Source organism: Cetorhinus maximus, unplaced genomic scaffold, assembly GCF_964194155.1.
Source record: "Cetorhinus maximus unplaced genomic scaffold, sCetMax3.hap1.1 HAP1_SCAFFOLD_353, whole genome shotgun sequence".
Classification (NCBI taxonomy): domain Eukaryota; kingdom Metazoa; phylum Chordata; class Chondrichthyes; order Lamniformes; family Cetorhinidae; genus Cetorhinus; species Cetorhinus maximus.
Genome location: NW_027596299.1, coordinates 244,242 through 271,883, shown reverse-complemented (window position 1 = coordinate 271,883; position 27,642 = coordinate 244,242). Strand labels below are relative to the sequence as shown.

The 27,642-nt window shown below is 46.2% G+C and overlaps 2 pseudogenes; both read right to left on the bottom strand.

Annotated features, from left to right (window-relative positions):
* Window positions 1-2,120: 2,120 nt before the first annotated feature.
* LOC144673363 (uncharacterized) lies at window positions 2,121-4,524 on the bottom strand (annotated as a pseudogene).
* Window positions 4,525-15,882: 11,358 nt separating this feature from the next.
* Window positions 15,883-27,642, bottom strand: part of LOC144673362 (uncharacterized) — a 59,426-nt pseudogene continuing 47,666 nt past the window's right edge.

Genomic DNA, 27,642 nt, shown 5'->3' with positions numbered 1-27,642 from the left:
GACACTCTGCCCCATCTCCCGACACTCTGCCCCCATCTCCCGACACTCTGTCCCCATCTCCCGACACTCTGCCCCCATCTCCTGACACTCTGCCCCCATCTCCCGACACTCTGCCCCCATCTCCCGACACTCTGCCCCATCTCCCGACACTCTGCCTGCCTCCATCTCCCGACACTCTGCCCCCATCTCCCGACACTCTGCCCCCATCTCCCGACACTCTGCCCCCATCTCCCGACACTCTGCCCCCATCTCCCGACACTCTGCCCCCATCTCCCGACACTCTGCCCCATCTCCCGACACTCTGCCTGCCTCCATCTCCCGACACTCTGCCCCCATCTCCCGACACTCTGCCCCCATCTCCCGACACACTGCCTCCATCTCCCGACACTCTGCCCCCATCTCCCGAAACTCTGCCCCCATCTCCCGACACTCTGCCCCCATCTCCCGACACTCTTCCCCCATCTCCTGACACGCTGCCCCATCTCCCGACACGCTGCCCCCATCTCCCGACACTCTGCCCCATCTGCCGACTCACTGCCCACAATTCCTGACACGCTGCCCCCATCTCCTCTGTATGCCTCCAATGACTCCACATCCATAAGTATGGGGCCCAGAACTTTGTTTTAAATAATTCATGGGATGTGGGCTTCGCTGCTTGGGCCAGTATTTATTGCCCATCCCTAGTTGCCCTTGGAAAGGTGATGGTGAGCTGCCTTCTTGAGCTGCTGAAGTCCGTGTGGTGTAAGTACACCCATAATGCTGTTAGGGAGGGACTTCCAGGGTTTTGACCCAGTGATAGTGAAGGAACACCAATATATTTCCAAGTCAGGATGCTGAGTGACTTGGAGGGGAACTTTCAGTTGGTGGTGTTCCCATCTATCTGTTACCATTGTCCTTCTAGATGGTAGTGATCGTGGGTTTGGAAGGTGCTGTCTAAGGAGCCTTGGTGAATTCCTGCAGTGCATCTTGTAGATGGTACACACTGCTGCTACTGTGCGTCTATGGTGGAGGGAGTGAATGCTTGTGGATGTGGTGCCAATCAAGCAGACTGCTTTGTTCGGGATGGTGTCGAGCTTCTTGAGTGTTGTGCGAGCTGCACTCATCCAGGCAAGTGGAAAGTATTCCATCACACTTTTGACTTGTGCCTTGTAGATGGTGGGCAGGCTTTGGGGAGTCAGGAGGTGAGTTACTCATTGCAGGATTCCTAGCCTCTGACACTCTCTTGTAGCCACACTATTTATATGGCTAATCCAGTTCAGTTTCTGGTCAACGGTAACCCCCAGAATGTTGTCCTGGTGGTCTAGTGGAAGGGAGGGAAGCAGCAGAGGCTGCTGATCAGACTCTCAGTCTTAATGATAAAGAAGCTCCATGAGTTCCTCACATTTATGGTTGGAGGTGAAGATGGAGGAGACAGGGGAGAGGGAGAGCACTTCAAAGGGAACTAACTTATGTTGGGGATATTAAAAAGAATTGACACAGTGTTTTTAACAGAAGTGATTAATGACATTATTCATAGAAGCTAGAAGCAGGAGTAGGCCATTCGGCCCTTTGAGATTGCTGTGCCATTCAATATGATCTTGGCTGATCCTCTATCTCAATGCCATATTCCTGCTTTCTTTCCATACCCCTTGATGCCCCTAATATCCAAAAAAAAATCATTCTTGAATATACTCAGTGACCCAGCCTCCACAGCCTTCTGTGGTAGAGAATTCCACAGGCTGACCATCCTCTGAGTGAAGAAATCTTTCCTCATCTCGGTCCTAAATGGTCTGCTCCATATCCTGAGACTGTGGCCCCTGGTTCTAGACTCCCCAGCAGGGGAAACATACTCCCTTTATCTAATCTGTCTAGCCCCGTTAGAATTTTATATGTTTCAATCAGATCCCCTCTCATTCTTCTAAACTCTAGTGAATACAGGTCCAGTTGAACCAATCTCTCCTCTTCCACAGTTTTGCCATTCCTGGTATTAGCCTAGTGAACCTTTGCTGCACTCCCCCTGTGGCAAGTATATCCCTTCTAAGGTAGGGAGATCAACACTGCAAGCAATACTCCAAAATAGTAACCTCCATAACTGGTCTGCAGTTTACTAACATCAACAGAAACAGACCCCAGTGAACATGGTTCAGTCCTGGATGTGATGAACAGCAAAATCCAATCACTGTAGTTACTTGTGAACTCGCTGGTGTGTCAGCAGGTGGGATGACTGAGTGAATCTCTTCCCACACTCAGAGCAGATGAATGGCCTCTCCCCAGTGTGAACTCGCTGGTGTGTCAGCAGGTAGGATAACTGAGTCAATTCCTTCCCACACTCAGAGCAGGTGAACGGCTTCTCCCCAGTGTGAATTCACTGGTGTGCGGTGAGTTGTGATGACCACCTGAAGCCGTTCCCGCATTGAGAATATCTGAATGGTCTCTCCTCAATGTGAACATGGTGATGGGGCATCAGTTTCCAGGAGCTTTTATTGCACTTCCCACAATCTGGGCATTTAAATGCTCTCTTCGCAGTGTGAATTAGCTGGTGTTTCAGCAGGGTGGATGAATCAGTAAATCTCAACCCACATTTGGAGCAGGTAAATGATCCCTCCCCAGTGTGAACTCGCTGGTGTGTCAGCAGGTGGGATAACTGAGCGAATCCCTTCCCACACTCAGAGCAGGTGAATGGCCTCTCCCCAGTGTGAACTGGCTAGTGCTTCAGGAGGTTCGATGAATCAGTAAATCCTTTCCCACAAGTGGAGCAGGTGATCGGTCTCTCCCCAGCGTGACTGTGGCGATGAGTTTGCAGTTCAGATGGGTAATTGGATCCCTTCCCACACTCGGAGCAGGTGAACGGCCTCTCCCCAGTGTGGCTGCACCGATGAGTTTCCAGCTGAACTTGGTAATTAAATCCCTTCCCACAATCCCCACATTTCCAAGGTTTCTTCCCGTTGTGACTGCATTTATGTTCTGACAGGCCAGATGATCGGCTGAAGCCTCGTCCATACACAGAACACGTGAACGGTTTCTCCCCACTGTGAACGGTGCTTTTTCCTTCCATGTTCAAAATCTGATGATATTCAGGTTGTGATAGATTGGGTGACTCCCTACCACCCTCACGTGATATTTGGTTTCAGTTTCCCGACTGGAAATCCTCCCCTTTTAGTACCCTGTGAAATTGATTTAAACAGGAAAAAGGGAACGAGAGGGAACCCACAAAAACACAAAGGCAGGATGTAAAATTGAGCTGAATGAATCTTGTAATATGTAGGGCTGGCATCAGGAAAAAGTGATCATGAAAGGTTCAAAGTTATCCTAAAATCCCAAATGATTGATTAATGTCCTTCAGGGAATGGAACCTGCGACACAGTCCGGACCTTATGAGACTCTGGCATCTACAAGAGGGAGAGAAAGAAAGAGGCAGAGAGAGATAGAGAGATATATGAGAGAGTCAGGGGCAAAGGAGAAGCATTTTATATATCGACAGCTCAACAAGAAATTTGACAGATTCTCCTAAACCCTCATCCTCCAGCACCCAGAAGGACTATGGTAACAGGTGTTTGTGAACACCATCACCTCCAAGTTCCCCTGCAAGTCACACACCATCCGGACTTGTCTGACATCCAGTACTGGATGAACAGAAATTTCCTCCATTTAAATATTGGGAAGATTGAAGTCATTGTCTTCAGTCCCCGCTACAAACTTCACTCCCTAGTCACCGACTCCATTCCTCTCCCTGACAACTGTCTGAGACTGTACCAGACATGTTGAAATATTTCACCACAAGATGAGCTTCCAACCACATATCCACATCACCACCATGACCGCCAATTTCCACCCCAGTCTCAGCTCATCTGCTGCTGAAACTCTCATCCATTCCTTTGTTACCTCTAGACTTAACTATCCTAACGCACCCCCAGCCAGCCTCCTACATTCAACCTTCCTGTAATCTTGAGGTCATCCAAAACTCTGCTGCCCGTGTGCTTACTCGCACCAAGTCTTGTTCACCCATCACTCCTGTGCTCACTGACCTACAAAGGCTCTGGGTCAAGGAGCACCAAAATTTTGATTTTCTGATCCTTTCAAATCTCTCCATGGTCTCGTCCCTCCTTATCTCTGTAATCTCTTCCAGCCTCACAACCCTCCGAGATATCTTCACTTCGTCTAATTCCAGATTCCTGACAATTCCCAATTTTAATTGCACCACCTTTGATCACAATTGTTGCCTATTGCCCCCTATAAAGATGGCGTCCGCACATGAGCACTGCTGCACATTGCCCTCTATAAAGATGGCGTCGGCACATGCGCATTTCGTCCTCAACATGGTGACCGTCAAACCGGGCATTATATAGGGAAAAACGCCACAGTCGGCAGATCGGTACCAACGCGGGACCGGAAACTTTTTATTTGCTGTTTGAGGCCTGCGGTGAATGTTTATGAAGCTTCCCCGCCCACTCGACTCTTCTGCTCTCCTCCCTGATCCAACGCGAACACGCCTCTCTTCCCAGTGATGGAACCGCGCATGCTCCAATCAGAGTCCCGAATGCGCATGCTCCGGTTACTGCCTGACACTGCGCATGCGCGATGGTCTCCCGTAGTGAGGATAGAACCTATTCTGCCTCTCAGTGTATGCTGGGTAATCGCAGCGCCATTGAGTCATGATGTTGTAGAATACAAAGACATTTTCTGTGCTCCGATTATGATTGGCGCCAATCATATAATATTATTAATTCAATTGATACAGCCAGAAAGTGCACTGGAGGCAAACCTGTTACCTGGTCTGTGTCCTTATGTGAGGAGAGAGAGAGGGAGACAGGACAAGGTGAAGACGAAGGATTTCACACATCAGCAAAACAACCAGAATTCTGACAGAACCTCTCAACTCTAAGGTTTTCATCACATTGAAGGAGAAAGGTAGCAGATGCATAGGAACGCACTCATCCTCAAGCTTCCCATCTCAGTAACACAGCATCCTGCCTTGGGCACATTCTCACTGCTCCTTCATCGTTGAGTGAAAATGGTGGAACTCAGATTTTACCTCATGGCCTTGTGGGAGCATCTTCAATGGACAGTTGTTCAAGAAAAAGGTGACCCACCATTACCTCCGCAAAGGGTAACTGGGAATGGGCAATTGATATAATAGACTTGTTACCAACACTCACACACCAAGGATTAAAAGCCTGTACAGAAATATCTGTTTCTAAAGCAATATTCCTTTTATTTCGGATGGATATAGTTGTTTCTTTAGCAATCTAATTTCCCAAGAATCTAACAGAACATGTTGGAAATACTCAGCTGGTCAGGCAGCATCTGTGGAGAGAGATTGAGGTAATGTTTCAGGCCTTTTGCCTTTGGCAGGGTTAACAACTGCCTTAAAATGATAGACAGAGGACTATCACACATACATTAAATCTTTTTTCATTTATGAATATTCATTCGCAGAATACTTAACACAGTCATTTTCAGCCTGGAAACTTAAATCTGCCGTTTCACTTTCAGTCAGGAACAGATCACAGTTTTACACCAATCTCTGATTTGACAGCACGTTTCCAGCATTCACCATTGTTCTTCCTGATTTTAAACGCAGTTGTAAAGAAGCCTTCTGTTCTGTGTCTCAGAACTCTGAAGCGTGGAAGAGAGTGGCTAGGATACATTTCATATACGCCTCTGGGTTACCCCACATGGGGACTTTGCTGTCAGCAAAGAGAGAGACAGGAATGACCAAAGTTCTGTTGGTCCCTCTCAGTGTGACCCTGATCCAAACAGGTGAAGATCAGAATGTGAGTAGAAGGAATGAGGAATGGGCCACTCCTGCTACCCAAAGGACAATGATAGTTCATACAATCCTTACTTTTGCTTTGTAAACTTCTGATAAAATGCTGAGGGAATTAAGTCTCACTACTTATTAAATAATTTTAATGAGTTTTTTGGCAAGTTTAACAGAGAGGGTGGTTGAGGACATTGCAGTTTATGTTGTGTATATGGACAATGGATCAAGTACCACTTATTAAGCTTGTTAGCAAACTTGAAGCCTATGGGATCAAAACATCAGCAGTAGTATGGATAAAAAATTATCTAAGTGTTTTATCTCACCCCAACACCTTTTTGTCTTTATGCCGCGCTTATGCTAGACAAGTAGGACAGGGTGCCTGTTGGATATGTGCCCAGACTCCCCAACATGGAGGTGAGTCAAGCACCTATCAGGCAAAACCAATGACTGAGGAAGAAGTGAAGGATCTCATGAATTTCCACACCCAGTCAGATGATGCAGAACCCAATGTGTTTAGGGGATGGTTCTGTCGCTCTCCACCTGCTAATGGGTGGAACTATACAGATCATGGGATAAAAATCAAGCCTCCTCAGGAGCCGATAAACGCCACCTGTTGGTGTTCGAACCTTGCAACCAGTACCTTTCACCCGGAAACAATAGTTACAAAAACACCATATCTACTAGCCCTGGCAGTTATGACCCTCAAAATCCTCTAAATGGTACGTTCTGGGTTTGTGGGGAAAAAGCATACCCCTGGCTGGCTGGGATGCCGCAGTTATCTTCCTTCTTTAATCAAGATAACGGACGTTTGGGCAAGGGCGCTACTGCTCTCACCTGGAGTGGTTGCTGCTACCTAGCATATTTGAATCCCTATCTTCGCTATATAAGTAAATTAGATATTCACCCACATTGGCATCTACATCGCCGTGACATCTCGGAATCTGAATGATTCTGGATGATTGCTATCCCCTCTTATGGAGCTGCTCGTAATTCCCGAGAGATTATCAACCTGGCAGCTGCACTTGAAAAATTTGCTAATTCAACGGCTAATGCTTTGATTGAGACACAGAAACAGATTTCAGCTACCACTACTGAAATGATAGCCCTACGCCTGACCGCCTTACAAAATAGAATGGCCCTTGATTTCCTCCTAGCTGAAAAAGGTGGCACTTGTGCCATGATAGGTTCAGAGTGCTGCACTTATGTGCCTGATGTTTCTGAGAACATTATTAACCTGGGACAGCATGTTATGGATAAAGTGTAAGAAATAAAGAAAGTTAGGGAAAGACTGAGTAATTTTTATAACAAGTATTCCTGGTGGGCTACAATAATGGGGTGGTTCTCCGGTTGGGGAAGTGGGCTGCTGAATGTTTTAATTGGGTTGGTCATAGCATGTGTTATAGGGTGCTGTGCATGTGTTTCTCTGTGAATGTGCTGTTCCCAGGTTATTAACAGTGTCTCTACTGGATTAGGAGGTGCCCCAATTGTCCCCCAAATGATGCGCACTGGCCCCAGTGAAGCCCACTCGTGGGGAGAAAAGGTTTACTCTGCCAGAGATCGGCCTTTTCCTTACGGTTATGAACCCCCTTATGAGAATGAAGATACTATTCCTCATTGGTGTTAATCTAGAAGATCAACAAGGAGGGATTGTGGGAGAATAAAATACATCTACAGGATAACAAAGTGGTTAAACCATAGTGGAATACTACAACGAAGTGTCTTTGCACCAGTATGTCAAGTAATAGACAAACCTGCGCTGTCAGCTATTGTGGAGGAAGGAAAACAAGTATACTGAACAAACTACCAAGCGCCCTTGAAACCAAGCTAGTATGTCTGTTGTCAGCACATGAGACAGGGCTATCTGTTGTCTGTCCAGATGACTAATCGCCAGATGGGCTACTCAAGGTTTTTGTGTAACTACTCAAGGTATTTGCGTAATTATAAACTAAGACAGAACAATTGTATGCATCCCAAAGATAAAATTTCAATGTTATTAATTACTAAAGGTCAAGCAGCTTTGTAAATTGCATGACCTCTGTCACATATGCTTTTGCTATAACTATGTGTGTACTCTGATGCTTCCTCAGAGTGCCGGCTAGCTCCATTGTATGCTGCTGGGCTCTCCGTGATATCATGATTCAATAAAGACTTCCAAGACAAACCTCCTGGGTCTGAGTGTTCACTCCGTTTTCCACGACAAACATTATCTTTCTAGTTAAGAGTTTAGAACAAGGAGAGTGGGGCCTGAATGTATTTGATTCTGTAAAAGACTCAGCATTAAATGTTTTGCTTGTAGAATAATGATTAAATGACAAGAGAGGAACGTGCAATAAGAAAATGAAATAGGAAGTTCGACTGAATCCATTAAGCCAACGATGAAACATTGTATTTGTGAAGAATTCAGTTTAATTCATTGAGTTATTCTAAAGTTAGAGAATCTATGTAGTTTTGCCTATCTGGACGAGTTGTTAACTTTTGGTATCACGATGTAGTGTGAGAACAACTTGAAGACCACATTAGTTGTTGATCACATATTGAGGTAGGAGGGAGGTATATGAACTGCGCTGAGAGTTTGGATTTGAAGGGTCTGATCAACCTGAACACTGAGCTGGGGACTAGATCACATTAGAGTCCGCAGCCACCATCGCCCAGTGTGTGCTTTTTAAACAATATACACACTGAGTAAATCTGTGAACCACTGACCTTAACATTTCAAGAACCTTCCTTAATGAGGAGTCCATCGAATCATCAACAAATCAATGTATCATTGAACAGATGAAATAGGAGCAGGAGTAGCCCATTCAGCCCTTTGAGCCCAGTCTCCCATTTCGTGAGATCATGGCAGATCTTCTACTTCAGCAATATTTCCCAGCACTATCCCCAATTTAGTTAACCCTCGATAATATTCTCACATCTTTTGAGATTTGTAGATATCTTTCATTTCTCTACTTTCTCTCAATGTCACTCTTTTGTCAGTATCACATTTCTTAGTGACCTGTTTCCTGCTGTTTCCCACTCAACTAAACAAATCATTAATTTCCTTTCTTTCAGTAAGCTCGGTCTCTCTCTCTCTCTGCGTCATTTCATTCTGTTCCTTATTGACGTCCAGTATTGCAATATCTCCCACATCTAACAAAGGGCTCTCTGTGACTAATTCTACTTCTGTACACTGTATACACTCTGACCAACCACCATTTTGTGCTCATTTACAGACCCTACCTGACAAGTCACATTGCTGTTCATTTACAGACCCTCCCTGAAAAGTCACATTGCTGTTCATTTACACACCCTCCCTGACAAGTCACATTGCTGTTCATTTACAGACCCTCCCTGAAAAGTCACATTGCTGTTCATTTACACACCCTCCCTGACAAGTCACATTGCTGTTCATTTACAGACCCTCCCTGACAAGTCACATTGCTGTTCATTTACAGACCCTCCCTGAAAAGTCACATTGCTGTTCATTTACAGACCGTCCCTGAAAAGTCACATTGCTGTTCATTTACAGACCCTCCCCAACAAGTCACATTGCTGTTCATTTACACACCCTCCCTGACAAGTCACTTTGCTGTTCATTTACAGACCCTCCCTGAAAAGTCACATTGCTGTTCATTTACACACCCTCCCTGACAAGTCACATTGCTGTTCATTTACAGACTCTCCCTGACAAGTCACATTGCTGTTCATTTACAGACCCTCCCTGACAAGTCACAATGCTGTTCATTTACAGACTCTCCCTGACAAGTCACATTGCTGTTCATTTACAGACTCTCCCTGACAATTCACATTGCTGTTCATTTACAGACCCTCCCTGACAAGTCACATTGCTGCTCATTTACAGACCCTCCCTGACGAGTCACATTGCTGTTCATTTACAGACCCTCCCTGACAAGTCACATTGCTGCTCATTTACAGACTCTCCCTGACAAGTCACATTGCTGTTCATTTACAGATCCTCCCTGACAAGTCACATTGCTGTTCATTTACAGATCCTCCCTGACAAGTCACATTGCTGCTCATTTACAGACTCTCCCTGACAAGTCACATTGCTGTTCAGTTACAGACCCTCCCTGAAAAGTCACATTGCTGTTCATTTACAGACCCTCCCTGACAAGTCACATTGCTGTTCATTTACAGACCCTCCCTGAAAAGTCACATTGCTGTTCATTTACACACCCTCCCTGACAAGTCACATTGCTGTTCATTTACAGACTCTCCCTGACAAGTCACGTTGCTGTTCATTTACAGACCCTCCCTGACAAGTCACAATGCTGTTCATTTACAGACCCTCCCTGACAAGTCACATTGCTGTTCATTTACAGACTCTCCCTGACAAGTCACATTGCTGCTCATTTACAGACCCTCCCTGACAAGTCACATTGCTGCTCATTTACAGACCCTCCCTGACAAGTCACATTGTTGTTCATTTACAGACCCTCCCTGACAAGTCACATTGCTGCTCATTTACAGACTCTCCCTGACAAGTCACATTGCTGTTCATTTACAGATCCTCCCTGACAAGTCACATTGCTGTTCATTTACAGATCCTCCCTGACAAGTCACATTGTTGTTCATTTACAGACCCTCCCTGACAAGTCACATTGCTGCTCATTTACAGACTCTCCCTGACAAGTCACATTGCTGTTCATTTACAGATCCTCCCTGACAAGTCACATTGCTGTTCATTTACAGATCCTCCCTGACAAGTCACATTGCTGCTCATTTACAGACTCTCCCTGACAAGTCACATTGCTGTTCAGTTACAGACCCTCCCTGACAAGTCACATTGCTGTTCATTTACAGACTCTCCCTGACAAGTCACATTGCTGTTCATTTACAGACCCTCCCTGACAAGTCACATTGCTGCTCATTTACAGACTCTCCCTGACAAGTCACATTGCTGTTCATTTACAGATCCTCCCTGACAAGTCACATTGCTGCTCATTTACAGACTCTCCCTGACAAGTCACATTGCTGTTCAGTTACAGACCCTCCCTGACAAGTCACATTGCTGTTCAGTTACAGACCCTCCCTGACAAGTCACATTGCTGTTCAGTTACAGACCCTCCCTGACAAGTCACATTGCTGTTCATTTACACACCCTCCCTGACAAGTCACATTGCTGTTCATTTACAGACCCGCCCTGACAAGTCACATTGCTGCTCATTTACAGACCCTCCCTGACAAGTCACATTGCTATTCATTTACAGACCCTCCTTGAACCGTCACAATTTCTCCTCCATTTACAGATGCTCCCTGACCAGTCCACATTTCCTCGCAATTTACAGATGCTCCCTGACCAGTTCCAATTTCTTCTCAATTTACAGGCACTCCATAATCAAATCAACAATTCCCCTTGATATTTGTGAACGGGAACAGTTTGAAGGGATTAGAGGGTCAGAACAGTAAAGAGATGGGTGATTCCAGCTAACAATTTGTCTTAGTAAATCAGTAGGCTTGACAGTCCGGTGTCAACAATTTAAATATTTTTTAAGAAATACAAGCTAATCAGATTCTCTGCCCTCTACCGTATCTTATACTAGTCCATCAAGCAGAGTAAACATGCAAGTCCCGTGTGTCCATAGTCACTTACACGAGGTCAGCCCGCTGGATGGAACCTTGGTCACCCCGAGCTTGATCTCTGGTGTCTCCAGTCCCGACTGCCCCCTTACATCAGTATCCCCTCACTTTTATACCCTGTAGTGATCCAGCTCTGACCCCTGACTCTTCTTTGTCTTCTCTGCTGGTTTTGGCAGGAAGTGAGGATAAGACAGCTGGAATTTCTCTAATCTGTGATTAACAAGGACACATTCCCTGGTTCCCAGCAGTTACTTTTCTTCAGGAATTTTCTCATTCTCCCTAAACTCCCCTGCTCACTGTTAATTCTGTTATTTCTGATAGTTTCATTATTATAAGTATTTAACATTGCAATTATAACCTGATCTATTCTATTCCTCACTCTGGTTTCAGTTTATATTGTGGTTAATAACAGACAAACTCTGCCCTTTTCCCTGATCTGATTCGAGTTTACAATGAGGTGATTCTGTACAATGGAATGTCTTATCAGTGTTGCCATGGTGACCTGTCTGCAGTGAAGAGCCTGTTTGAGCTTCTAACTCAGACTAAACTTCTCTATCCCATAATACACATGATATCAGACTGTTGCGGTATCTTTGACAAACGAACCACAGGAGGCTCAGATACAGGTTACGATCACTTTTTCCAGCAATTGCAAAAAGAGGGTCAGCTCAAAGCAGCTTGAGGTAGCACTCTACCAAATTACAAGCATACAGCTTATTTATACATCACTGACAAGAACATTGTTCAGCCTTCACCCAGGCAGAGCCTTCTCCCCCTATCGAAACTGGCACCATCTGTCCTTTCCTAATCTGTTGATGAGCACACTTAATCCATCTTGTTTTCATCCTCTGTCTCCAGTCCAGTTCCTAGGGTCTTTCTGGTGATTGCAGGCCCTAAGGGTGTGCAAAGTTCATCTGGTAACCCTTAACTATTAGTGCACTCGATGGCACTGTCTGCCATCTAAGTAATTCCTTTTCAATAAATTCTTACTGTATTCCCCTAACAAGGCAACTTACCTCAATGCCTATTTAAATCTGGAGTCAGGCAGGGCTGTCCTCTCTCGCCTGTCCTTTTCGTGTGCTGCATAGAACCCTTTGCCGAGGCCATCAGGAAGGATCCGGGCATAAGAGGAGTGACGATCCCAGGCAGTGGAGGCACTCAGGTAAAAGCCTCCCTGTACATGGACGACGTCGCCGTCTTCTGCTCGGATCCGCTGTCGGTGCGCAGACTGATGCACGTCTGCGACCAGTTCGAACTGGCCTCGGGAGCCAAGGTAAATCGTGGGAAGAGCGAGGCCATGTTCTTTGGGAACTGGGCTGACCGATCCTTTGTCCCCTTCACTGTCAGGGCTGACGGCCTGAAGGTGCTGGGGATATGGTTCGGAGGGACCGGGGCATGCGTTAGAAACTGGAAGGAGCGAGTGGCTATGGTGAAAAGGAAACTGGGCATGTGGGAGCGACGCTCCCTCTCCATTGCGGGTAAGAACCTGGTCATCAGGTGTGAGGTACTCTCGCTGTTGCTGTACGTGGCGCAGGTCTGGCCCATTCCACACTCCTGCGCGATGGCGATCACTCGAGCCATCTTCCGCTTTATCTGGAGGTCGAAAATGGATCGTGTCTGCAGGGACGCGATGTACAAGCCTCTAGATAAAGGGGGAAAAAACGTGCCCAACATCGCCCTCATACTGATGGCCACCTTTGTGTGTGGCTGCATCAAGCGGTGCGTAGACCCTCAGTACGCAAACACCAAGTGTCACTACGTGCTGAGGTTCTACCTGTCCCCGGTGTTGCGAAGGATGGGTCTGGCCACGCTGCCGCGGAACGCTCCAAGTAGTTGGACCGTGCCGTACCACCTGTCCCTGGTGGAAAAATTTATGCAGAAAAACACCTTTGACCACAAGTCCATCAGGCAGTGGTCAGCAGGTAACGTCCTAGAGGCCCTAAGGGATAAGGAGAGGGTGGACCCTGTGGGATGGTTCCCCGAGCAGACTGTCAAAGTCATTTGGCAGAATGCCTCATCGCCAGAACTTTCCAACAAGCACCAAGACGTAGCTTGGCTGGTGGTGAGAAAGGCCCTCCCCGTCAGATCCTTCCTACACGCCAGGAGTCTCACCCCCTCTGCACGATGCCCTCGAGGTGGCTGTGGTGGGGAAGAGACCGTTGTTCACCTCCTTGTGGATTGTGCCTTTGCAAAGAAAGTCTGGAGAGAGATGCAGTGGTTGCTGTCGAGGTTCATCCCGAGCAGTTCTGTGACACAGGACTCTGTGCTCTACGGGCTGTTCCCAGGGACACACACCGAGACAAACATCAACTGCAGCTGGAGGATCATCAACTCGGTGAAAGAGGCGCTTTGGTCTGCCCGAAACTTGTTGGTCTTCCAGCACAAAGAGTTGTCCCCGACCGATTGTTGCGGACTGGCACAATCCAAAGTCCAGGACTACGTGCTGAGGGACGCACTAAAGCTTGGGGCAGCTGCCGCCAAGGCGCAATGGGGAAGGGTCGCTGTCTAAGACCTTTCTACCACAGCGCACCGAGAGACTGGGAACTGTTTAGAGCCCCTCGGGCTGTACAGATCAAAATGAAAGGCTGTAAATGATTGTAATATTGTTTGTACTGATGCACCTGGTGATACATTTTGTAAAAGTTTAACCTGGATTGTACCCTTGTAATGTTGTTTTTGAAATGGTTTTGAATGTGATTGAAGATTTTTTATGAATAAAGTATATTTTTACAATAAAAAAAAACCTCAATGCCTTTTAGCCATGTTGCAAGGGGTTCAGATACACAAATCTTTAAATTTGAAGGACAGGTTTAAAATGCTGTTTGAACCTGTTACCCCACTTTTCTTAAAAAATTAATTTGTAAATCATTGGTTAAGCTGTATTTAGAATATTGAATCAAATCCTGGGCATCTTATAACAGGAACGATGTCAAGGCCATGGGGATGGTGCAGGAGAAATTCAGAGGTGATACCACGGATGAGAGGCTACAGCGCAAAATGAGGCCATTCGGCTCATCGTGCCTTTGCCAGCTCTTTGGATGAGCTACCTGAATAGTCCACTCCCCTGCTGTTTCCCGATGGCCCTGTCAATGTTTTCCTTCAAGCATTTCTCCAATTCTGTTTTGAAAGTTACTGTTGAACCTGCTCCCACCAAACTTTCAGACAGTGAATTCCGGTTAATAACAACTGATTATGAAATGATATGTTTTCTAATGGTGACCTGTCTGCAGTGAATCTCCTGTTTGAGTTTCTAACTTAGTTCCGACTTTTCTTTCCCATGAGGAGAGACTGGAGAAACTGGGGGTCTTTTCATTAGAATAAAGCAGGATGAGAGGAGATGTGAGAAACAAGTTCAAAACTGGATCAAGGACATGGTCCAAAATATTACAGATACTCCTTGTCTTTCAGGATCTGTGTCTGGGGGAGAAGCTGATGGGTTTATCTCATCATCATTGAGGTGAACATCTTCTGTCAGAACCAAACACTCTCCAGTCAAATACAGCACGGATTAGATACAGAGTAAACCCATCAGCCTGTCCCCCTGATACAGATACTGAGGGACAGGGAGTGTCCGGGACAGTGACATTTCAAACTCAGTAAGGTAGAAATTGATCCTATATCTCTCCCCATTAATCCTGAGCTCCACACGGCTCGAATCCTCCTCCTGTTTCCCTCCCTGTAACAGCACTGAGCTAAAGCCAGCCCATAATGAGCAGGGCTCAGGGAGAATGGTTACTAGGCACTGCAGTGATGTCATAAAGCAGCATCATTCAGCCCAGCTGGTCCTCTCCCTGTCCCTTTAAAGGTGGAAAACTGGGACATCCTGTCTCCAAATACATCCCACCCTGTTCACACTGAGAATCCCAGGGTGGAGAACTGGGACATCCTGTCTCCAAACACATCCCACCCTGTTCACACTGAGAATCCCAGGGTGGAGAACTGGGACATCCTGTCTCCAAACACATCCCACCCTGTTCACACTGAGAATCCCAGGGTGGAGAACTGGGACATCCTGTCTCCAAACACATCCCTTCCTGTTCACACTGAGAATCCCAGTATTTGGGATGTAACAGCATATTCAATGTGGAGAGGAGCGGGAAGTTGCAGATGGGGCAGTAATTGCAAGGACGGTGGAATCAAAGACTTGTTTTTGGCAGATTAGAAGGAGAGAGGGACACTACCTGGAGAGAGAGAACTATTAACAATATCAGTGAACATGGGGAAGTTGGGTGATCAGCAGTTTAGTGGGAATAGGGTCAATGGAGCAGGGGGTGGGTCTCATGGACAAGATGAGCACTGAGAAGGCATGAGGGAAGATGGGAGAGAAACTGAAGAAAGATGTGAGTTCAGGGCTCAGACAAGGGGGAGCTTTTGAGACAGTTTGTCACAGGAGGCTAATGGAAGGGAGGAAAGCAGCAGAGGCAGCTGATCTTAGCAACAAAGAAGCTCCATGAGCTCCTCACACTTGGAGGTAGGGATGGTGGAGTCAGTGGAGAGGGAGAGACCTTCAAAAGGAACTAACTTGTCTTTGAGAAATTAAAAAGACTCGACAGACTGTGTGTTGAATAGAAGGCAGATTTATCTGACTTAATCCAGAAAATTTACCCCTATAACTGGGCTGGAGTTTATTAACTTCAGCAGAAACAGACCCTAATGAACAGCAAAATCCAATCACTGTAGTTACTTGTGAACTTGCTGGTGTCTCAGCAGATTGGATAACTGAGTGAATCGCTTCCCACACTCAGAGCAAGTGAATGGCCTCTCCCCAGTGTGAACTCGCTGGTGTGTCATCAGGGTCGATGACTGACTGAATCCCTGTCCACATTTGGAGCAGGTGAATGGCCTCTCCCCAGAGAGAATTCGCTGGTGTACAGAGAGTTCAGATGATGTCTTGAACCCAGTTCCACACTGAGCGCACCTGAACAGTCTCCCGTCAGTGTGAACACGTTGATGGCGCAGCAGGTTCCCGGAACTTTTAAAGCACTTCCCACAGTCTGGGCATTTATAAGGTCTCTTGTCAGTGTGAACTCGCTGGTGTGTCAACAGGTGTGATGACTGAGTGAATCCCTTCCCACACTCCGTACAAGTGAACAGTCTCTTTCCACTGTGACTGCGCTAGTGCTCAGTGAGTTGAGATGACCACCTGAACCCAGTCCCACAGTGAGAGCACCTGAATGGTCTCTCGTCAGTGTGAACATGTTGATGGGACACCAGGTTCCAGGAACTTTTAAAGCACTTCCCGCAGTCTGGGCATTGAAAAGGTCTCTCCTCAGTGTGAACTTGCTGGTGTGTCTGCAGGTGGGTTGAGTCAGTGAATCCCTTCCCACACTCGGAGCAGGTGAACGGCCTCTCCCCGGTGTGACTGTGCTGATGAGCTTCCCGCTCACACGGGTAACGAAATCCCTTCCCACAGTCTCCACATTTCCATGGTTTCTCCCCAGTGTGACTGTGCTTGTGTTTTGACAGGTCAGAAGATCGGCTGAAGCCTCGTCCACACACAGAACACATGAACGGTTTCTCCCCACTGTGAACGGTACTTTGTACTTCCATGTTCAAAATCCGATGACATTCGGGCTCCGATATACATTGTGTGACTCTGTCAGATCCTGGTGTGATGTTTAGTTTCAGTTTCCCAACTGCAAATCCTCCTCTTCGAATCCCCTGTGAATTTGAAAAAGTGACCATGAAAGCTGCTGGACTGATGTAAAAACCCAACTAGTTTACGAATGCCCACCAGGGAGAGATGTGAGGGAATAATGGTCAAATAACATGGGATTAATACAGGAACATTTGATTAAAAGCTACTCTGGGTAAATTCACAGTAAAACATATTTTAACAGAGGTCAAAACAAGCTCACAAAAGCAGCGAGGTTAACTCCCCCCACAACAAAGGTGAGTTTACTGATAAGAAATTCACACACCTAAAAAATGGGATTCCATGGTTCTTGCTATGACACTAACACACAAGCTACAATACTGGCTCTGATAATTAAAACCCCAAAACAGAGAAATGAAATACTCGGCCCCAAGTTTTATTATCCCACTGGACACAATATCTTGACTCAGCAACACTGACCAACAAGACTGTCACGGGAAGTTCAGTCCTCGGGAATAAATTCAAGATAACATTTCCTAGAAATTGAATGAGCACCCTCATGATAATAGGTGGTCCTTTCACCTAATTTTCATCTAAATATAGGATACTAATTAGGGATGGTCTGTTAGTGATCAAATGGACATCTTCCACGCTAACATTAACTATCCAACCCCAAGATTCATTATAAACATCTCAACTCAAACTTGAATCTTCAGATTTGTTCGGGGGATTCATCAGATTCTCTGAGATTGACTTTAGAATTGTTCTGAACATAGCGGATCTCACATACTGGGGATGACGGAAATATTACTTTCATATTTGATGGATATCCTTATTTACTCTAAGAATTCTTATATCTGCAACAAGTAAAGATTACATTTTGGACTCTCTTATAGAGATCAGAACTAGTTAGCTTTTCTTTTCGAGATTTACTTAGCCTTGCAAATTATACTATTTTGCATAATCACCAGGTCACATGCTTTCTTACTGTGACAGATTCTTAAAAAATATTCTTAAAACTTAACCTGCCTCACCTCGTCTTCTGCACCACTCAGTGAACCCAACTCCTATTCTCCTGAAGGTCGGGGAATATTTACTGAGGAGTTGAACCCAGACCCTTATAATATTCAGGAAGATTACAACTGAGTTAATATGTTATTGAAACTTAGACTATCAGGAGGATAGTCTTGACTGGTTTTCTTCCTTTGGCTGATGGCAAGTTGGATTCATTGGACCCAATGATGTGTCCTTGAGTCAAGCTCCCTCTTGCCGAAGTTGAAGAAAATTTATTGAGAGATACAACCGACTCTGTTATCCCCAAGAATAAGGAGCAAGGATTATAAAACATCACAAGGGACCCTGCCACTCGGTCTGCGCCTACACAAGATTCTGGGTTCCATGGCAGGAAAGAGAGAGAGAAAAAGCGAGTGAGGGAGAGAAAGAGAGAGCAGGGGTGAAGGAGCATGATTTCATATATCTACAACGCAACCAGAGCATTGACAGAATCTCCCAAACCCTCAACCTCCACTACCCAGAAGGACCAGGGTAGCAGGTGTATGAGAACACCATCATCTCCAAGTTCATCTCCAAGTCACACACCGTCCTGACTTGTCTGACAACCATTACTGGGTGAACAGAAATTTCCTCCATTTAAATATTGGGAAGATTGAAGCCATTGTCTTCAGCCTCTGCTACAACCTCAACTCCCTACACACCGACTCCATCCCTGTGGGAGAATAAAATACATATACAGGATAACAAAGGGTTAAGTGGTTAAACCATAGTGGAATACTACAACGAAGTGTCCTTGCACCAGTACATCAAGTAGTAAACAAACCTGTGCTGTCAGTTATTGTGGAGGAATGAAAACAAGTATGATGAACAAACTATCAAGTGTCCTTGAAACCAAGCTAGTATGTCTGTTATCAGCACATGAGATAGGGCCTAGTCACGCTATCTGTTGTCTGTCCAGATGACTAATCGCCAGATGGGCTATTCAAGGTTTTTGTGTAATTATAAACTAAGATAGAACAATTGTATGCATGCCAAAGATAAAATTTCAATGTTATTAATTACAAAGGGTCAAGCAACTTTGTGAATTGCATGACCTCTGTCACGTATGCTTTTGCGATAACTATGTGTGTACTCTGATGCTTCCTCAGAGTGTCAGCTAGCTACATTGTATGCTGCTGGGCTCTCCGTGATATCACGATTTAATAAAGGCTTCCGAGACAAACCTCCTGGGTCCGAGTGTTCACTCCGTTTTACGTGACAAATTGGCGACGAGGATGGGATCTGACTGAAGTCCAGTAACCTCTTAAGTTGGAGAGGTGATTGAAATCCTGGGCCGTCGGATCTCTAAAAAAGAACCCTCGCGGAGACAGGGAGGAATAACTCTCCTAAGTTGGGAGAGTACGAACTGCATCCTAGCTGAAAGGGGGAGTGCAGTGAATTAGCGTCCCAGCTGAAAGGGGGACAGCAGATAAAAGGGTAGCTACCGACCATAAGAAAGACCCAAGGAACTGGTGGACTTGTTGAGGAACTCTTAAACACCGGTGAGCACATAGGGTAGGAAAAATGGGAGGTTGCAACAGCAGAGCGGGCTCTGCCACTCCCCCGAAACCGAAGCTTAAAACAGGAACCTTAAGGATGGGTAAGAAAACGGAAAAACGAAGTATAATGGTAACCAGAGCTCGTCAACAGGTAGGAGATCCGCTGGTCCCTCCGGGGTCGCCAGCCGACGTTGTTATAAGAGAAACGGACGATGACCGGTATGTGGTGCCTTTTAGCAGTGGCCTGTACGGATGGACGCAGGGAGAATGGCCGTATGGGGGAAGTTTTAAAATACCCCTTATCCAGGCCTGGTGGGATGGAGTAGCTAATGGGGCCGGAGATCCTACTTGGGATTTTGATTATATGATAGGTTGTTTTGAAAAATGGATGGAGGTGGTGAAACGCCACCAAACCCCACCCCCCCGACCACCCCAAGTAAAAGAATAAAAAGGAAAGCCGGGCTGCAGATAATGAAATCCCGACAGACCAAGAGGGGACCCCCGCAACCGCTCGCAAAGATGCATCTTCCGCTTACGCGTCTGCCCCTCCACCATGTCCTATGGTCAGCAGACCGCGCGATTCCCTCCTTTACTTACAATAACCCTTTTCCACAAGATTAGCGGGGCCCAGGGGAGGTTATGGTACAGGGAGCGGTTATATCACTTTCCCAAGACTCTGAAGCACAACCTATGGCAACCCTTAGAATAGGAGATACACATTTACAAGCCTTGGTGGACACTGGCGCTACCTTAACCTCTGTACCTCCCTCCCTGGGATTACCCCTTAGTCAAAACAGGGTAGTAACTGTAGGAGTGGCAGGCTTTCCCCTGTCGGAACCTCTATATAAGTGGGTTGCCTTGTCACTGGAAGACAACCGTGTGGAGGAGACATTGATAGTTTAAAAAACCACTCCTTTACCCCTGCTAGGACCCTTACCCCTGCTAGGAGCCTTACCCCTGCTAGGACCCTTACCCCTGCTAGGACCCTCACCCCTGCTAGGACGCCAAACTTTGTGCAAACTGGGAGCCACTGTTTACTGCACGCCACAAGGCATGTATATGGAGGTGCCGTCACCCCAGACTCATCAGTTAACTTCCTTGCTCCTTATCCCTGAGACTAAGCCTGAACCAATCTTATACTGCTGGCAACTCGAGAATAATCCTTACGCGGCCAGGATGGGCCGATTAAGGCAGGAAATTGACAGATTACTATGTTCACCGCCTGTTAAAACTCTAAAGAGCCTGTTACAGGTAGCTCAGTATTACTCTCGCCTACACTGTACCGCGTGGTTTACAGTGAAAGACGACCCTGAATATCATCAAAGGGTCAGCACTCTCACAGGAAAGGTGACCCCCGTTTGCCCTGATCCCTATCTTTATTTCGGCGAGGCGGGTTTGGGGTCCTGGTGCATTTGACCACGGAGCAGCAGTCTCTGTTTCAAATGAGCCCTGATTCTGTGCCCCATCTGACCCTTGCTATTCGGCCCCCCTTTCAGGCAGACCATATAGGTCCCATGATCAAGAGGCTGCAGCAGACCCCTACCTCAGTGCATCGGATCGTTTGAATGGTTCGGACCTGCTGAGGGTAGAATCTATCTCCCAGGGATTTCCTGTCAAATAATTGACCCCCCAGCCAAATTCCAGCGACAACAGCCGCCTGAGCAGCCTGGCTCTGTTGGTCCTTATGCGTTAGACATAGTCGATGACGACCTGTGGGCTTTGCATAAAAATCCTGTCGGCCGAGTGCTCTCCGCCCCAGATCACTGTGTCGTGCTGGGAAAGAATGCCGTCCTGCCCTGCGTTCAGCAATACCAAATAACTCCTGACGCTGAGACAGGCATAGCCCCAGTCATAAACGCCCTGCTCCAACAAGGGGTCCTTAACCCCACCGTTAGCCCCTGTAACACACCCATACTACCTATACCTAAAATTGGACGGCCAAATGAATGGCGTTTTGTGCAGGACTTGCATTGTGATCCCCACAGCACCGGTAGTACCCGATGTAAATGTGATCCTGTCCTCTATCCCGTCTGCCGCTGTAGCCTATACCGTAATAGACCTGTGCTCCGCTTTCTTTTCTATCCCCCTCCATCCCGACAGTCAATACCTGTTCACTTTTACATATAAAGGACAGCAGTATACCTGGACGAGGCTTCCCCAGGGATACAGGGAAAGTCCTGCCGTATATGCAGCTGCCGTGAAACGTGACTTAGACGAGTGCTATTTGAATGGAAACTCTACACTCATACATTATGCCGATGACCTTTTAGTGGCCTCCCCTTCACTGGCAGACTGCGTGGAGGACTCAGTAACATTACTCCGATTTTTAGCAACAAGAGGCCATAGAGTATCGAGATCTAAACTGCAGTTCTGCCAGCCGCTAGTTCAGTACCTGGGATTCACTTTAAAAACAGGGACTCGGCAGATAGGACCCAAACGAGTACAAGCCATCCTGCGGATACCACCCCCTAAAACAAAGAAAGAGATTCTTTCTTTTCTAGGTATAGTGGGCTTTTGCAGACAGTGGATTCCCGATTATCGCCTACACGATGCTGTCCTCCGTGCAGCTACGATGAAGGAGGCGCCAGCGCTTGTCCAATGGACCTCAAAACAGGAGTCAGCATTTAAAGCTCTCAAGTCAGCTGTAACCACGGCCCCAGCTCTGGGGTTTCCCAACTATGAGCGTCCTTTTCAGCTGCACGTTTGCGAAAAGAGAGGATTCGCCACCGGAGTGCTTACTCAAGACCATAACGGAGGTAGACGACCGATCAATTATTATTCTATGGCTCTTCCCGCTGTGGTGCTGGGGATGCCTGCGTGTCTCCGTGCTGTTGCTGCTGCTGCTACAATGGTCCTTGATCACCCTTGTGAGGTACGGGTACCCCACGCTGTTATGCTGCTACTAAACTCCGCTGCTACACAACATTTTACTGCCTCACGACGAACGGGGTACGAAGTGATTTTATTATCGCATCCCAATTACACTTATCGCCGATCGCCTGCCATTAATCCCGCCACTTTTGTTCCCGAGTCCTCTGAGGAGGCGGAACATGACTGTGTTGCCATGGTCGAGCAATCCACTTCTCCCAGAATGGATCTGCAGATGGATCCTCTACGAGATCCGGATGTTACCTTTTACACCGACGGCTCTTCTCATCGACCAAGAGACTATTTGCTCCTCGCCGGTTATGCTGTTGTGAATCAACACCACATCATGGAAGCCGCGCTCTACCTCCTGGCACTTCAGCACAGGCAGCAGAACTTTTTGCCCTAACCAGAGCTTGTATCCTGGCGAGAGATCGAGCAGCCAATATTTACACCGATTCCCGATACGCCTTTGGCGTTGTCCATGATTTCAGCCAAATATGGAAAAATCGGGGTTTCATTACGTCAGCAGGCCAGTCCATTAAACATTCCCAACTTGTGCTGAACCTCCTAGAAGCAATTCAATTGCCTAAACGTTTGGCGGTCATCAAATGCGAAGCACATACTAAACTGACTGATGATGTCTCTATAGGGAATGCCCTCGCTGACCAGGCAGCCAAAGAAGTTGCAGCTGCGCAAACACCTCTTTTACAAGCGCTCCGTGTCCCAAATCGCCCTCCCCTGCCTGCTCTAGAGTCTGTCGAACTACAGGAAGTCCAACAAAACTGTACTATGCAGGAAAAACGGTCATGGGAAAGGGCACAATGATATTATAAAGACGGATTTTGCTTTGATTCGGATGGCCGACTGGTTTGTCCTCGCAGTCTGTTTTTGCCCCTGTGTAGCCTAGTGTATGCACAGGCACACATGGGCAAAGAGGGGATGCAACATGCAATAAACCAGCAATGGTTTGCACCTGGTATCACTCCAACTATACAGAAAATCACACGTTCTTGTCTAATTTGCCAGCAGAATAATAAGGAGACAGCGGCAGCTAAGTACGATCACCTACCAATGCCTAAAATGCCTTTCGAAAACTTGCAAATTGATTTTGTACATATGCCCCCGGCCTCAGGGTATAAGTACCTATTGGTAATAGTAGATATGTTCACCCGATGGGTTGAAGCCTACCCTACACGAAGAGATGATGCGCGAACAGTAGTGAGGATATTGTGGAAAGAACTGATACCTAGATATGGAATACCTATGGGGGTAAACAGTGACCGAGGAACTCACTTTACTGGGAAGATTGTAAAGGACTTAGTACAGATTATGGGTTTTCAGTGGAAGCTGCATATTCCTTATCAGCCACAGTCTTCAGGAATGGTTGAAAGGGTGAATGGGGAACTAAAAAACACCCTATCTGAGGTTTGTCAGGATAATGATCTCTCATGGCTCGAAGCGCTCCCAGTAGTGCTCTATGCTTTGCGAAACAGAAAGAATAGAGTTACTGGAATAACACCCCATGAAGCCCTTACGGGATGCCCCATGACCACCGGAGCCCAACCTCCTGTATGTGCAGAAAAATTAGCCTTAATTTGGAATGATGAACAGACCCTGGCTTATGCCCAAGCAATTTGTAAAACAGCAGCTGAACTACATGAGAGGTCAGGCAGGCTCAGGTAACCATAGGGGATACACCTATACACACCTTTCAGCCAGGTGATATATTCTGTCTTTTTGCTATATTTTGTGGGGTGTACCCAAACGATTCTCACCCCAACACCTTTTTGTCTTTATGCCGCGCCTATTCTAGACAAGTAGGACAGGGCGCCTGTTGGATATGTGCCCAGACTCCCCAACATGGAGGTGAGTCAAGCACCTATCAGGCAAAACCAATGACTGAGGAAGAAGTGAAGGATCTCACGAATTTCCACACCCAGTCAGATGATGCAGAATCCAATTTGTTCAGGGGATGGTTCCGTCGCTCTCCACCTGCTAATGGGTGGAACTATACAGATCATGGGATAAGAATCAAGCCTCCTCAGGAGCTGATAAACGCCACCTGTTGGTGTTCGAACTTTGCAACCGGTGCCTATAACCCGGGAATCAGTAGTTGCAAAAACACTATATCTACTAGCCCTGGCAGTTATGACCCTCAAAATCCTCTAAATGTACGTTCTGGGTTTGTGGGGAAAAAGCATACCCCTGGCTGGCTGGGATGCCGCAGTTATCTTCCTTCTTTAATCAAGATAACGGAAGTTTGGGTAAGGGCACTACCACTCCCACCTGGAGTGGTTGCTGCTACCTAGCAGATTTGAATCCCTATCTTCGCTATATAAGTAAATTAGATATTCACACGCATCGGCGTCTACATCGCCGTGACATCTCGGAATCTGAACGATTCTGGATGATTGCTATCCCCTCTTATGGAGCTGCTCATAATTCCCGAGAGATTATCAACCTGGCAGCTGCACTTGGAAAATTTGCTAACGCTTTGATTGAGACACGGAAACAGATTTCAGCTACCACTACTGAAATGATAGCCCTACGCCTGACTGCCTTACAAAACAGAATGGCCCTTGATTTCCTTCTAGCTGAAAAAGGTGGCACTTGTGCCATGATAGGTTCAGAGCGCTGCACTTATGTGCCTGATGTTTCTGAGAACATTACTAACCTGGGACAGCATGTTATGGATAAAGTGCAAGAAATAAAGAAAGTTGGGGAAAGACTGAGTAATTTTTATAACAAGGATTCCTGGTGGGCTACAGTAATGGGGTGGTTCTCCGGTTGGGGAAGTTGGCTGCTGTATGTTTTAATTGGGTTGGTCATGGTATGTGTTATAGGGTGCTGTGCATGTGTTGCTTTGCGAATTTGTTGTGTCCAATGTATTAATGGAGCCATGAATGGAGGCACCACTGGGTTAGGAGGAGCTCCAGTTGTCCCTCAAATGATGCGCACTGGTCCCAGTGAGGCCCACTGGTGGGGAGAAAAGGTTTACCCTGCCAGAGATCAGCCTTCTCCTTTTGGTTATGAACCCCCATATGAGAATGAAGATACTTTTCCTCATTGGTGTTAATCTGGAAGGAAGATTAACAAGGAGGGATTGTGGGAGAATAAAATACATCTACAGGATAACAAAGGGTTAAGTGGTTAAACTATAGTGGAATACTACAACGAAGTGTCCTTGCACCAGTACATCAAGTGGTAAACAAACCTGCGCTGTCAGCTATTGTGGAGGAATGAAAACAAGTATACTGAACAAACTATCAAGCGTCCTTGAAACCAAGCTAGTATGTCTGTTATCAGCACATGAGATAGGGCCTGGTCACGCTATCTGTTGTCTGTCCAGATGACTAGTCGCCAGATGGGTACTCAAAGTTTTTGTGTAATTATAAACTAAGATAGAACAATTGTATGCATGCCAAAGATAAATTTTCAATGTTATTAATTACTAAGGGTCAAGCAACTTTGTAAATTGCATGACCTCTGTCACGTACGCTTTTGCTATAACTATGTGTGTACTCTGATGCTTCCTCAGAGTGCCGGCTAGCTCCATTGTATGCTGCTGGGCTCTCCGTGATATCATGATTCAATAAAGGCTTCCGAGACAAACCTCCTGGGTCCGAGTGTTCACTCTGTTTTCCGCGACAATCCCTCTCCCTGACAACTGTCTGAGACTGAACCAGACTGTTCACAACCATGGTGAAATGTTTCACCCCAAGATGAGCTTCCAACCACATATCCACATCATCACCAAGACCGCCTATTTCCACCTCAGTAACATCGCCCGACTCCACCCCAGTCTCAGCTCATCTGCTGCTGAAACTCTCATCCATTCCTTTGTTACCTCCAGACTTAACTATCCTAACACACTCCCAGAAACATTCCAAAAACATTGCCCCTTATAAAGATGGCGGCCACGCAATTAAGATGAGGTTCAGGGGGAGGTGAAAAAGCATATTAGAGAAACAAAGAGGAATTATGAGAAAATACTGGCAGCCAACATCAATTTGGGATTCCCAAGGTCTTCTATAGGCATAGAAATAATAAAAGGGCAGTAAAGGGAGGAGCAGGGCCGATTAGGCACCTAAAAGGGAATTTACACATGGGCGAAGGGGCCATTGCTGAGGTATTTAATTAACACGTTGTATCCGTTTTTACCAAGGAGGTAGATGCTACCCAGACCATGGTGACAGATGAGGAAACTTTACCACTAGGAGGGTTCAAAATTGATAAGGAGGAAGTGTTGAATAGACTATCGGTACTTAAAGTTGACAAGGCACCGGGACCGGATGAGATGCATCCAAAGTTATTGAAGGAAGTGAGAGTAGAAATTGCAGGGGGACTGGCCATAATTTTTCGAGTCTTCCCGAGACTCAGGGGAGGTGCCAGAGGACTGGAGAATTGCAAACATTATGCCCTTGTTCAAAAAAGGTTGTGAGGATAAGCCCAGCAATTACAGACCAGTTAGTTTAACTTCAGCTCTGAAGGAGGATCATATGGACACGAAAAGCCAACACTGTTTCTCTCTCCACAGATGCTGTCAGACCTGCTGACTTTTTCCAGCATTTTCTGTTTTTATTTCAGATTTCCAGAATCCACAGTATTTTGTTTTTAATCTTAGTTTAACTTCAGTGGTGGGCAAGATTCTAGAAACAATTATTTGGGATAGAATTAGTAGTCACATGGCAAAATATGGGTTGATAAGGAAGATCCAGCATGGATTTCTAAAGGGGAAATCGTGTTTAACCAACTTGCTGGAGTTTTTTGAAGAGGTAACAGAAAAGTTCAATGAGGGTAATGCTGTTGATGTGATGTACATGGACTTTCAAAAGGCATTTGATACAGTGCCACACAACAGACTTGTGAGAAAAGTTATTGCTCATGGAATAAAAGAGACATTGGCAACATGGATACAAAATTGGCTGTAAAATAGGAAGTAGAGAGTAATGGTCAATGGATATTTTTCAGGCTGGAGGAAGGTTTGTAGTGGAGTGTCCCAGGGGCCAGTATTGGGACCTTGCTTTTCCTGATATATATTAATGATCTAGATCTTGGTGTACAGGGGACAATTTCAAAGTTTGCGGATGGTACAAAGCTTGGAAGTGTTGTAAACTGCAAGGAGGACAGTGTAGAACTTCAAAAGGGTATAAACAAGTTGGTGGAGTGGGCAGATAAGTGACAGAAGAAGTTCAATGCGGAAAAGTGTGAGGTGATGCATTTTGGTGGGAAGAAAATGGGCAGATAATATAAAATTAGGGGTGAAACTTTAAAGGGGTGCAGGAGCAGAAAGGCCTGGGTGT